Here is a 13,882-nt window from a genome sequence, read left to right as displayed (position 1 = left end):
GCAGCACCGCTGGAGCCTCACGGTGCTCCAGCATACCCTGTTTCGGCAATATCAAAGAGCTCCTGCGCTGTATGCAGGATATCCCGGCAATGGCAGTGTCAGTATCCCCATTGGAGACGCCTCGGAGGGGCGAGACTGAGGCAATTTCCCTGGGCTTGGAGACAACATTAAGCCCCAATGCAAGGACACCTCTCCCACCTCCTCGGATCACTAGCTCCCCGCGAGTGGAGGAGCTACCGGTGGATGGGTCGCACCACCCCCCCTCGGAGACCAGGAAGAGCATGGAGGGGAGCAGAGAGATGGACTCCCCTGTATACTCAGGAGAGCCCAGGAGAAGCTGAGGACTTAACAACTTCGGTGGGAAACCGAATCCAGGAGAGGGACAGCCAGGAATCGCTCTCAGCTGGTGAGAACATTCAAGTTGATAAAGTTACCTATACTATAGAAAAGCCCAGGGAGGTAATTCCGGACTCTATCTGGGATCTCGTGGCTGATCTGGCTACATCTATAAAACTTCAGCTGGCATTGCTAGAAGGTAAATTGAAAACGCAAGAAACTGGCATTAAGAACTTGAGGGTTGAAATGGAGAATTCAAAGAACTCCATAGTGAATATCCAACAAGAATTAAAAGTTTCCAAACAACTTAGTGAAACACTAGTAAAAGATCATTCAAATCTACGTAGAAAATTGGAATCCTTAGAAAACTTTTCACGCAATAATAATTTGCGATTGATTAACTTTCATAGGATAGCGGCTGTGACTCCTAGGGATATGTTAAAACGTTACATGACAGAGATTCTGGAAGTTTCAGAGGATATGATCCCACCATTTACCCATGTCTAATATTTGCCATTAAAAACTAAGGAACAGCAACCACAATTGCAGGGAGATAATCAACCGCTCAATGTATCAGCAATGCTGGAACTTTCTGATCGAGAGGCCGCATCAGCGGCTACATTATTTATTACAGTAACCCTTGCACCAGATAAAAACTGGTTGCTTCGGCTCTTCATTAAGAACAAGCAGAAATATTTTCTTGGTTACAAAATATTAATGTTTCCAGATTTGGCACGGGATACACAAAAGAGGAGACGTGAATTTCTTATGTTAAAGCCAGGGGTTATCTCTCTTGGGGGGACATTTTTTCTTCGTCATCCATGTAAATGCATAATACATTATCGTATGAAAAAATATGTTTTCTTTGAACCTTTCCAGCTGACAGCTCGAATGGATGATGAGGAAGTTTGAGTGCAGTTTGAATATTAAGGGATATCCTCTCTCAGCCAAGGGATCTTATTTTCTTTATGATGTTTTATATTATATTGTCTAAACTCGCTAAACTTAATCTTGGATCTAATTTGATGACTTGAGTTGAAGTAAAGCCACAGGTTTTATTTTCTTTAGATAATTTGTATTTGAAATAGCAGTGTGCTAGTTGTTTGCTTTCTTCAACTTTTGTACAAGTGGATACTTGAATTTGTAAATTTGAAATCCGATAAATAAATAAAAATAAATAAATAAATAAGTGGTCTAAGTCACAATGTCCAAGTTCTGTCGATCCTGTGCTGTATAACTTTCAGTTATACATGCAATATGACTAAGTCTAAGCCTGCCCAAGTCCTGCCCAAATCCCGCCCTCGACACTCCTCCTGAAACGCCCCATTTAACTATGGTCGTTCAGCAGTACTATGAAGGCCTAGGTCGTTTAGAAATACATCCAAAACCCGTTTTTATTATCAGCACTTGGACGTATTTTGACAATGTTCGTCCAAGTGCCGACTTAGGCCAGTTTTTGGACATTTTTCTCTTTCGATTATGAGCCCCATAATAAATAACAGGACACATGATTACATTCATGGTACATTCATTGATGCGCTGTTATATTTCCAGGAGGATATGTGGGGCAGAAGGAATCAGGACTATATGAGAAAGGAAGGGGGCACTCTCTAAAGTTGAAAGGGGATAGTTTCCATAGGAACATAAGGAAGTTCTTATTCACCCAAAGAGTAGTAGAAAAATGGAACGCTCTTCCGGAGTCTGTTATAGGGGAAAACACCCTCCAGGGATTCAAGACAAAGTTAGACAAGTTCCTGCTGAACAAGAACTTGCGCTGGTAGGGCTAGTCTCAGTTAGAGCGCTGGTCTTTGACCAGAGGGCCGCCGCATGAGCAGATTGCTGGGCACGATGGACCACTGGTCTGACCCAGCAGCAGCAATTCTTATGTTCTTATGTAAAAATGAAGGCAGATAAAAACCATATGGCCTATCTAGTCTACCTAACCATGCCATCTACTATCCCCTCTTCTCCTTTAGAGATCTAACGTACTTGTCCCAAGCTTTCTTGAATTCAGAAATAATTTTTGCCTCTATCACCTCAACCTGGAGGCCATATCAAGCATTCACCACCCTTTCCATGAAAAAGTATTTTCTGAGGTTACTTCAGAATCTATCCCCTTTCACCTTCATCCTATGAACCTTCATTTAAATTATTTTATTTTAATCAGGAATTCTAGATATAAAAATCTAGTTCTCTGAGTTTCTACTGCATGTAACTGTGGCAGTGTGCAAAGATATAACATTTGGATTATTTATTATTTCACTTTCTTAACATCTGAATACGAGAGATAAAGGTTCTTCTTATTACGCTTTTAGATTAGCTTTGACATTGCTGGAATTCATTTCTAGGAGTGTAATTTACTAGTCAGACAAAAGGAGGATTAAAAATTCTAATTTTACTTTGACGAGAGCATATGATTTTAGAAATAGATTCAGGCTTCAGTAGAGGAATTAATTGTCATTTCTGATAACATTCACTTCTTAGCATCTTTTCAGGATGGTTATTTCTAGTTCATTTTAAATGGATATATTAAGACTTTATGAAACATTTTCTGTCTTTAATCTTGGGGGCCATATACAGTTTGAATAGTACAAAATTGCCCTATTAAAGCAAGTACAAACTGTGGTTAAAAGTAGCCTTAGTAGCAGTAGTAGTGCGTTTGTATACAGGTCATTCCCACATGCTATGGCCATTTTTTCTACCTGGGTAAAATAGCCAATTTTTCTATTTTCACCATTAATAGCCATGTGCTAATTTTCTCATTAGCACATTGCCATTAGAGCATCAAATTCTATCACCACTCATAATGTAGGCAGTAAGAACCAGATTCTGTATAGGTCACCTACATTAGGCACCCTAATCGAAGACATCCATTGACAATTAACTTTGGAATTTGTGCCTAACATTTTTTTAACTTGGTGTGGTAATTAACCATGCAAGTTTTCAGCTAATGAAAAAAAAAATTAAAATAACCAATTAAGAATTTGGCGCTGGCTTCAGACAAATCTGTACTGCCAACTGTAGGGCCTCGAGCCCATCAGCCAATAGCAAACAACTCTGGCCGTACACGTACAGTGAGTGAAGATGATCTTTACAGGCAGTACGAGAGGAGCAGGCAATCATCCAGGATGAACTTGCCCAGTTGCAAAGAGAGAACGTGAGGCCACCGAGGAGAAACTGAATTCGAATATTCTGTGGGAGAGGGCCTACTCCAATGAGGAAAGGCAAAGAGCTGCCCAGCTGACGAAGGAGCTAGAATGCAAAGAGACGGAGCTTAAGCGCCTGGATGCCTTCCACAAGGAACAGTTGGAATGCATTGAGAAGAAGAATGCTGAGATCTACAAGCTTGCATTGAAGCAATTCCACACCGCTGCCACAAATGCTGAGTTATGCATCAAGAAAAGAAACTGAGCCTGTTTGCATGAACTTCCAATCTGAAATCCTGAAGTGCTACCAACAGCATAGACAAGAAGTGCTGAACTGCTCTGAACTGGCAAAATATTACAAGCGATGTATGAGGGCAGTTCAGAAGGATCTGTTGGTTAACCATGGATAAATCCCGGCACTGAGGATATGGAGACTGGGTGGCAGTTCGGCTTTTGTGCATGACTAATTATTTCTGACAAGGACAAGTGAAGGGGTAAACAATCTGTACTCATCTATATACCTCTAAATGAACTGGTATCTCCAATATGCTGGGGGTGGGCTGCAGTTATTAAAATGTTTACTACAAAAAAAAAATAATTTGGTGCTGAACTCTTAGGATTCTTCTCGACACCTAAGCGGAAGCGCCCTCAAACACCTGAAAAGTAGGCATGGTTAGGGGCAAAGAATAGGCATGGTTGATTTAGACATCCAAGTTAGGCCTAGTGTTTGATTGACAACTGCGCTGAGCGGTGCCTACAATGTAGGAGCACTTAGGTGTCGTTTATAGAATCTTGCCCTAAGCACATACTAATTAGTCAGCAAGCAGCAATGTAACTGTGCTAACTGATTAGCACAGAACATGTCCATTCTCTACCCCAGACCAGCCCCAGTACTAAAAAAATACATTTTATTTTTTATATTTAAATCTTTTTATTAAGCAGTGACAACAGCAGGTACAACATGGGTAGCATGTGTACATGTAAAAATTACCATGGAATACCTGAGTGTATCCCACAGTAAACCCTTTTTTTACTGCAGTAAGTATGCATTAAAATTCTTAAAGCAACACGGTAAAATGACTCCTAATTGTGTAAAAAAAAGAATAATTTGCCAATGTGATCCAGATTAGCAATATGACTTTGTAAACATAATATTAAGGTCGATTTTCAGAGGATTGTTTGTGAGGAGCTCACTAAACTAAAGGTAGATGAGGTCAGATGCACAGCTGAGGGTACTGAGGAAACTCAGGGAAGTTCTAGTGGCTCCGCTGGCTCACCATTTCAATGCTTCTCTGGAATCAGGAATAGTCCGGAGGGACTGGAGAAGAGTAGATGTGGTCCCTCTCCACAAAAGTGGAAGTAAGAAACAGATAAGAGAACTACAGGACAGTAATTCTGACTTCTGTGGTACTGGTAAGTAAATTAATGGAAATACTTTTAAAGCAGAAAAAAGTGAATTTGCTGGAATTCAGTGGATTACAGAACACGAGGCAACATGGATTCATAAGAGGCAGGTCTTATCAGACAAATCTGATCAATTTCTTTGACTGGGTGACCAAAGGATTGGATAGAGGGAGAGAGCTAGATATGGTGTGTTTAGATTTTAGCAAGGCTTTGACACTGTTCCACACAGACATCTAATAAATAAATTGAGTGCCCTCAGAATAGGCCCCAAAGTGATGGATTGGGTCAGGACTGGTTGAGTAAAAGGCAACAGAGGGTAGTGGTCAATGGAGATCGCTCTGAGGAAAGGGATGTTACCTGTGACATGCCTCAATGTTCAGTTCTTGGGCCTGTTCTTTTTAACATTTTTGTTATCAATATTGCTAAAGGGCTGACTGGTAAGATTTGCCTCTTTGAGGATGGTACCAAAATATGCAATACAGTAGACACCCCTGATGGTGTGGAAAACATGAGGAAGGACCTAGCAAAGCTTGGGGAATAATCTGAAATTTGGCAGCTAAGATTTAATGCTAAGAAATGAAAGGTCAAGTAGGGTTAAAGGTGGACATTTTTCTCAATGGCGGAGGGTAAATAATGAAGTGCCACAGGGATCTGTACTGGGACCAGTGCTATTTAACTTATTTATAAATGATCTTGAAATTGGAACGCGTGAGATGATTACATTTACAGATGACACTAAACTGTTTAAAGTTTTTAAAACGCATGCAGTTTGTGAAAATTTGCAGGCAGTCCTTAGGAAAATTGGAAGACTGGGCATCCAAGTGGCAGATGAAATTTAATGTGGACAAATACACAGTGATGCACATTGGGAAGAATAACCCAAATCATAGTTACCAGAGTTCAGATGCAGGCCGTCCAAGCATTTACCTTGCCAGCCCGCAGTAAAACCTTCTGCCATGGTTTAATAAAAGGAGCCCATATTCTTTTAGCGCACAACGTATGTGCAGGAATTGCCCATTTTACTGTGGTATACTAGCACAAGTCCTGCAGTAAACTTAACGTGCAGTAAGCATGCGCTGGTACCTTGTCATTTACTATGTTACCACAGTTTAGTAAAAGAATCCTTTAAGGAACTAATTTTTTAAAAGCTGTAAACATAAACCAAATACACACCCTTAATTTCACTTAGGTCTAATTTGATATTGTAACACATCTAAATTGATGGCAGGTTTCTATAATAATTGCCATATTAAATAAAATATTTGAGCTTATTACATTTTCTGTAATTAAACAAAATATTATAAAATGGAAAAAAAAATCTTCTATCGCAGCACTTAAGTCAACAAATGCTTGATTCAGTATACGAGTCCTTTTTGAGAAAATCCTAGCTAGATCATCCCCTGTCGAAGGTGAGAAAATTCATTTATCAATCTGAATAGCTGATGCCCATCAAGATCATTTACCTCCCCTTTTTTCAAGCTGCACTGCCAAGCAGGGCAAACTAAATACCGAGCCGCCCATTCTATTCCTATGGGTGGCTCAACATTTAGCTCGTGCTGCTTGGCAGTGCAACTTGGAAAAAGGGGACGCTGTTTAGCTAACCCTGAGAAGTCCTGTTTATTTTTGCCCTAAATGATAAAAGCCTTGCAAAGTCTACAAGCCTAAAAAAAAAGAGTGGTCTGAGCCAGTGGTCTGAAGCTTGTAAGGAATATCAAGATAATGTACCATTTTCTAATCACCAACTTATGTAGACATGGATAATAAATGAACTACATATTTTATGTCAGAAATAATTATATAACTTGTTTATCCTTTATAAATCATTACTTTCCAAATTAAGAAATTAAGGACTGGATGAAGTATCTTGTTAGTGCACAGTTCTTAATAACTATTTCCCATTGCATAAAATGAGACCTGCAGTAAATAACATACATTGATATATGCGCAAGTTCACAAGTTCACACTAATATGGTTGTGCACTTTAGTAAATCTAGCTCTTCATTTGCAATTAATGACTAGGCAGCTTTGACAGTAGCAAAACATAAGAATTTTGCAGTGCTATCAAATGAAATAATAACAGCAAAAGCCCTATAGTTCAGCATGCACGGGGAATAAGACATGCCCATTTATCAACAATGCCAGATAAATGAGAGCACACAGCTCTTGAGTGAACAGAGCTTAGAAGAGCTGCTCTACTCCTTAGTCTATCCATCCTTTTCTATTTCCCTTCTTCTTCCTTTCTGCCTCTTCTAGGAAACTGGGAGAGAGGTGTTGACAATGGGGTGATACAGCAGAGAAAGGCTACTCTGTTCTCTTATCCAACCCTTCTTCACCTATCATTCCCTTATATCGAAGGTGTTGTATATGAGACAGATGCAGCTTACTTGAGCATCAGGTTAGTTAAATGACAGCTGATAGAGCCTTCACTGTAAACAGGGTTGACAGCTGGCTTCAGATTTGCCCCAAAAGAGTTAATCCAGTCAGCTGTTTATTATATGCAAGAATTTTTGGATTGATTTCTCAATTGCACATCCTAAAAAAAAGCAATACTATAGTACAAGTTTATGTATGCCTTAGGATGAACCCAGAGCTAGAGGGTTAATTCAAAAGTGACGGCTCTAGACTTCAAAAAAAAATAACAATATCAGAATGAGGGAATATCTCAAGAAATTGTTAGCAGGACATCTGGAAAAAAGAAAAGCAGTGAGCAAAACTGAAAGAAGCTATTTTAAAGCCAAATAACATTTTTGTAAGTAAAGTAAATAAAATTATGAGAAAAAGAAGGCTACTTTGATTCTCAAAAGTAGTAACTGAAAAGGTAAGGAAAAAGAGGTTAGCCTACAAGATATCAAAGAACAAGGAAGATAAGCAACAATATCTGGAAAAGCTGGAAAAGCTGAAGTAGTCAGGAAAGCAAATATGCAAATAGAAGAAGAAATAGCCAATATGGTAAAATGGGAGAAGAGATTCATTTTAGATATGTTAATGACAAGAGGAAATGCTCAAGTGATATTGTGAGACTCAAGTGTGAAGTGAAGTAATATGTAGAAGCTGATAAGTTTAAAGTAGAACTACTTACAAAATATTTCTATGTTCATAGATGAAGGACCAGGAGTAGGACCACAGAAGACAATCATAAACAGGAAAGGAGGGATGGTAGATCATGAACAAATTTCAAAACCAAAAGTAGACAAAGTGATGGAGCAAGTTGGAATACATTTGAGAGTACTGAAGGAGTTTAGGAATGTTTTGACCACTCTGCTGTCTGACCATTTCAATTCTCTTTTAGAGATGGAAATGATCCCTCTCCATAAAAGCAGAAATAAGCAGACTGGAAACTACAATCTAGTTAATGCAATCTCTGAAGTGTGGAAATTAGTGGAAATGCTTCTAAAATAGAGGATAGTGCTTTTTCTGAAATCTAATAGATTGAAAGACCTGAGATAGCATGATTTTTACTACAGCTAGGATTTGTCAGACAAATCTGATAAATTTCTTTGGCTGGGAGACCAGACATTTGTAAAGTGTAAGGGATGAAGTATTTCTATGCATACAAGAAAAGTGGGATTTGAGGTGATATAAGTATAAGGGGTGAAGTATTTCTATGTATAAAAGAAAAGTGGGATTGGAGGTGATAATATCTGATGATCTTAAGGTGGCCAAACAGGTAGAAAAGATGATGGCAAAAGCCAGAAAGATTATTTCATGCATAGGGAGAGGGATGGCCAATAAGAAAAAGGAGGTGATAGTGCCTCTGCATAAATTCCTGATCAGACCCCATTTAGGATTTGTACAATTCTGAAGACTACACTTTCAAAAATATATAAAGAAGATGGAGTCAATCCAGAGGGCAGCTCCTATAATAGTTAGTAGTCTCTGTTATATGGGGACAAATGTAAATATTTCAATATGTATACTCTGGGCAGGAGGCAAGTCTTTATCAAGCTAAAGCAGTGTCTCTCAAACTGTGTGCCACGGCACAGTGGTGTGCCCCAATAAGATTCCAGGCGCACCACGAGAGATTCCAGAATTTAACTTTATTTTTTTAAATTCCTTTCAAAAGTATACAATAGAATTGATGACATGTACATTGTGTACGCAAGAGTCTGTCAATGTTATGAGCGTATGTGTGCGTAAGGATACAATCGCCCAGACAAGTATCATTCTTTGATATGATCGGTCCTTGAAAACTAACAGCAAGTGATTTTAGTTTTATTTTGATATTTTATGCAGTAGTTATTCTAACTTAAGCTACAAAGCAATCAACACGTTGTTACTGTTTGGATCTCCTTATCTTTGCAAACTTGGATTTTCAGCGCTGACATATTAAATTGAAAAAAAAGAGAATGACTGCAGATGGTGGATGATGAAACGCGCATTTGCTTGTTAGCTATCGAGCTGTGTTTTGAGTTAATTTGCACTCAAAAACAAGCACATCCATCGCATTGATTAGCAATTCTATTCTATCTACTTTAGTTTCACCGTTGTTACAATTACCATACATAGCTTAAGGAATTTTAAATAAATAACTCTCAAGTTTAATTCTTGTTGGTTTTGCAATTTTATAATTTCAATTATAATGTACCACAAAAAACATTTGCTTCATTTAGTTTGCCGGAGCTAAAAAAATTTGAGAGACACTGATCTAAAGGAAGCCATGAAATAAGGTATAGGAGGAAGGTAAAAGAGAATAGATTCAGGAGTAATCTAAGGAAACAGTTCTTTTTTGAAAGAGTGGTGGCTGTGTAGAATGGCCTCCTGATAGAGAAGGTGCAGATAAAGGCTACATATGAAATCAAAAAGCATTGATCAAGTATATAGGATCTGTAAGGGAGATGGTATGAATGGGTAGACTGGATAAACCATATGATCTTAATATGCTATCATTCTCCGTTTCTATTTTTCTCCTCCCTACCCTCATACACAAGTGACCAGAATCTCTCTGCTTCTTCTTCCTTCCCCTTCCTAGGTGGCCAGCATCGTCCCTTATTCTCCCTACCCACCCCCTTCCAGGTGGCCAGCATCTCCCCTTCTTTTCCCTGCTCCACACCAGGAACCTTCCCTTCCCCCACCCTATGTTCAACATAAGAATATAAGAGTTGCCATACTGGGACAGACCAAAGATCCATCTAGTTCAGTATCCTGCATTATCCTAGTCATGAGTACCTATCAAGATCCTAAAAGAGTAAAACAGATTTTATGCAGCTTATCCTAGAAAAAAAGAAGTGGATTTTCCCAAGTCAATCTTAATAATGGCTTATGGACTTTTAGGAAATTATTCAAATCTTTTTTAAACTCTGTTAAGCTAACTGCTTTCACCATATTGTCTGGCAACAAATTCCAGAGTTTGATTACACATTGAGTGAAGATATATTTTCTCTGGCTTGTTTTTAATTTACTACTTAGTAGCTTCATTGCATGCCTCTTAATCCTAGTACATTTGGAAAGAGTAAATAAGTGATTCACATCTGCCCGTTACAATCCACTCAGTATTTTATAGACCTCTATCAAATCTACCTTGAGTGTCTCTTCTTCAATATGAATAACCCTAGCCACATTAGTCTTTCCTCATAAGGAAGTCATTCTATCCTCTTATCATTTTTGTTGCCTTTCTCTGTACCTTTTCTAATTCCACTATCTTTTTTTGAGATGTAATGACCAGAACTGCATACAGTATTTGAGATTCGGTTGCACCATGGAGCTATATAAAAGGCATTAGAACATTCACTTTTTTTTTTCCATTCCTTCCTGATAATTCCTAATATTCTATTTGCTTTCTTAGGCTTGACAACCGGAGATGGGATTGGTGAAGTCCTCAGTGCATGTGTCTATGACAAGACAACTGAGGGGCTGGGAGAACCCTCAGTGCATGTGTGCAGGATAAGATAACTGAACAACTGAACATCTATGTTCTGCTGTCTTTTTCTATGTTTCTATGGGATTGTCAGTGGGATCTCTACACAGAGTTAAATAGGGGAAGGTCATTAGGGTGGGCAGACTGGATGGGCCGCGGCCCTTATCTGTCGTCTTTTTCTATGTTTCTATCGGGGTATGCATCTGCGATAAAATGGCTGAGGGCCTGGGAGAGCCCTCCGTGCATTAGTGCAGGATAAGATGACTGAGCAAGGGAGAATCTGGAAGAGTCCAAGGACCCTGGGGGCATTGGTCAAAGGACTGAGGAGTGGTCTGGCAGAGGGACCAGCTGAGATTGTGGCAACCGGTGGAGGGACCAGTAATTGGCATCGGATACTGCTGAAGATGTTGAGGGCTAATGGAGGGTCAGGAAGGAATCTTGAGAAAACCTGGAGGAGATGGTCATGGACATGGATTTTAAGGGAATGAATGAATACTGTGTTTAACAGAGACCTAGAGAACCAAGGTACCTGGGGGTGGATGTGTGACAGGTGTTACCGTTTTGTCTGGTCACATGATGGCACCCACTTTTATCAAGCTGCATAAATATTTTTTTATCAGAGACTGCTGAGATAAAAGCTCCAACACTCAATACAAGGGGGCCTATGTACAAACTAATATTTAATCTGTATTATTGTAGATTTAAGAGGAACTATAGCTTGGAAACTTTACTTATTTCAGTGCTTAAATCCCAGCTAAATGGTGGAGGTCCAGTTGTGTTAATAATACATGATGGTTTAGTTACTATTGAGAAGGTCAACTATGTGATATTGTGGAATCATTGTAGAATTTATTAATACAGACAGACCCTCCTCACCACACTGTCAAATTAAATCAAGCATAAAACTACCCCCATAAATATGTTTTAGTATCTTTATGAATATGATTTGAGTCTTTTCTGCAAAACAGGTAATTCAGAATTTATTAGTGTGAAAAAATCAACTTAGAAAATACTGAAATATGGGGGTTCCTCAGCGATCCACAATATTTTCCCTACGTGTTTTCTCCATTAACCTACCTTTTTCTATTGCTGCAACAATGACATGTGATTTATGCAGATTATATCCAAATAATGTTGCCAGTTGAGTTGCAGTCAGATGCCGTTGAAATGATAAACTAAATTTTGCTGCAATTAGTGAGTGGATGGGAAGCAAACAACTTAGACATTTTGGCATTATTTCTATCCAAGTATAATCCCACACTTGATACCTGGCAAGCAGATGGAAAAATATTATACAGTACATTATTTTACTACTTCTTAGTGGCTGTACATCCTCGGTGGAGGCCTCATCTCCCATCCAATCCCCAAAGTGAAAAAATGGGAGATTACATGGGCAATAATGCCCCAGTTCTATTCCCTTCCATTCAGATCAAGAGTCTACATGGCCCAAAGCAAACCCCTTTCTCCACTCTCCCTGAATGAGGATCAAAGGTCCCTTGTTCCATATTGAATCATGTCAGCCAGACAAAACAATCTCTTCTCATCCCAACCCCATCTCGATGACTCCAAGATTAAAAATGGTGGCATGCAACCTCAAACTTTAGTGAAATTAATTATGGGCCCCTGTTACGAAGCCTCATTAGGCTTTTTTATCGCCAGCCGTAGCGGTATTAGCTCCGATGCTCATAGGAATTCTATGAGCATCAGATCTAACACCGCTACAGATGTCGATAAAAAGCCTAATGCAGCTTCATAAAGGGGGGGGTATGTAAGATAAACCATACAAGGTCAGAAAAAGAAGAAGAAAGAGTGATAAATTAATGATATAAATACAAGCAAAGTTTTTTAAATATTGGTTAAGATGTTAATTCACACACACGGTAAATAAAGTCTCATGGTGGTTTAAGTATTAGTAATTGTGATTGAGTTACATATTCCCAGAACAGGCTGAAGGAACAGCATTAATGAAGTTAGTCTGACAAAGAAATTCTTATACATATTCAGAAATAAATGTGGTAGAAGACATATGGTAGAATAATTAAACATATTGTGCAGCTGTGAATTTACTAGCGACACACCAAGACAAATAAATATAATATATTCAGGAAACATGACAATGTAGTAGTTCAGAAAGAGAATCCAAGGAAGATTTAACAGCATTGAACATGATTTAATCTTTCAACCAGGAATGATTAAGTAGTTTACATTTTAGCCCGATTTTCTGATGCATATTTAAAACTGAGCTATTAACACAAAAGATTTATTGTATCTACACTGCACTGTCAGAATCACAATTGGGATGCAGACTCTGTTATTACACATAAATTCATGTGCAATCTTTCTAAACAAATTTGTGTCAGGTCATTTATTGATGCCTGAGTTTTATATCCTGTGCATAAAACCTTTTGAGGCATAGCCTACTTTAGCATAGAAGAAATATGCAGGTTTCATTTAGCATTCAGAATAATCTGATACTAAGGACTGCAGAGATGTGTCTTAAAATACTGGCAATTGGATTAACCCTTTAATGTTGGTAGCTGAGATTCAAAAATTCTAATTTAGATATTCTTGCAAAAAATATTAACCTGAGGTAAAAAAGAAACATAACTCAATGAAGCAGCAAACATACAAGGACTATAGCTTTTGAAATAGAAGACATTTGGGGAATAATTATGATTAGTTTGAATTTTTGCTTGTTTTTGTTAATTTGAGTCATTGATTTGTATTGGTTGGTTTTATTGTATTTTATGCCCTGCTGGCTTTGTTTATTTCAGGTTGTTCTCTGCCAGAACCTTCTTAATATAAGTAGATTATAAATGCCAATATCAAATTAAATTAAAGAAGTTGAAAAAGTCTTTTGTCTTGCATAAGCAGACAAAAAAGGAAGGGCATCTCAGACAGCATACAGTAGGTCAAGGATCAGCAGAGAGAGGATAATGCTACATAAGAATGACTGCCTATAAGGAGATATAGAGGTGCTGCTCTGTCTTTAATTGCCATCTTTAAGGTGCAATTTGGATTCAAATGTTATTGTATCTTCTTTGTTCATAGAATCTAGCAGTTTTTCCCCTTTTTCTCTCAGGTCACCTACATATACTCCAATTTCCTACAGGTTTGGACAATGACCTGATGGAACTATTAA

The 13,882-nt window shown here is 38.4% G+C and overlaps 1 pseudogene; it reads left to right on the top strand.

Annotated features, from left to right (window-relative positions):
- The first annotated feature begins 243 nt into the window (after positions 1–243).
- On the top strand, positions 244–3,892 carry LOC117362899 (annotated as a pseudogene).
- The last annotated feature ends 9,990 nt before the right edge of the window (positions 3,893–13,882 follow it).

This window comes from Geotrypetes seraphini, chromosome 6, assembly GCF_902459505.1.
Source record: "Geotrypetes seraphini chromosome 6, aGeoSer1.1, whole genome shotgun sequence".
In the NCBI taxonomy this organism is placed as follows: Eukaryota; Metazoa; Chordata; class Amphibia; order Gymnophiona; family Dermophiidae; genus Geotrypetes; species Geotrypetes seraphini.
Note: the sequence above shows the minus strand (reverse complement) of the source record. Positions and strands in the feature narration are given on the sequence as shown.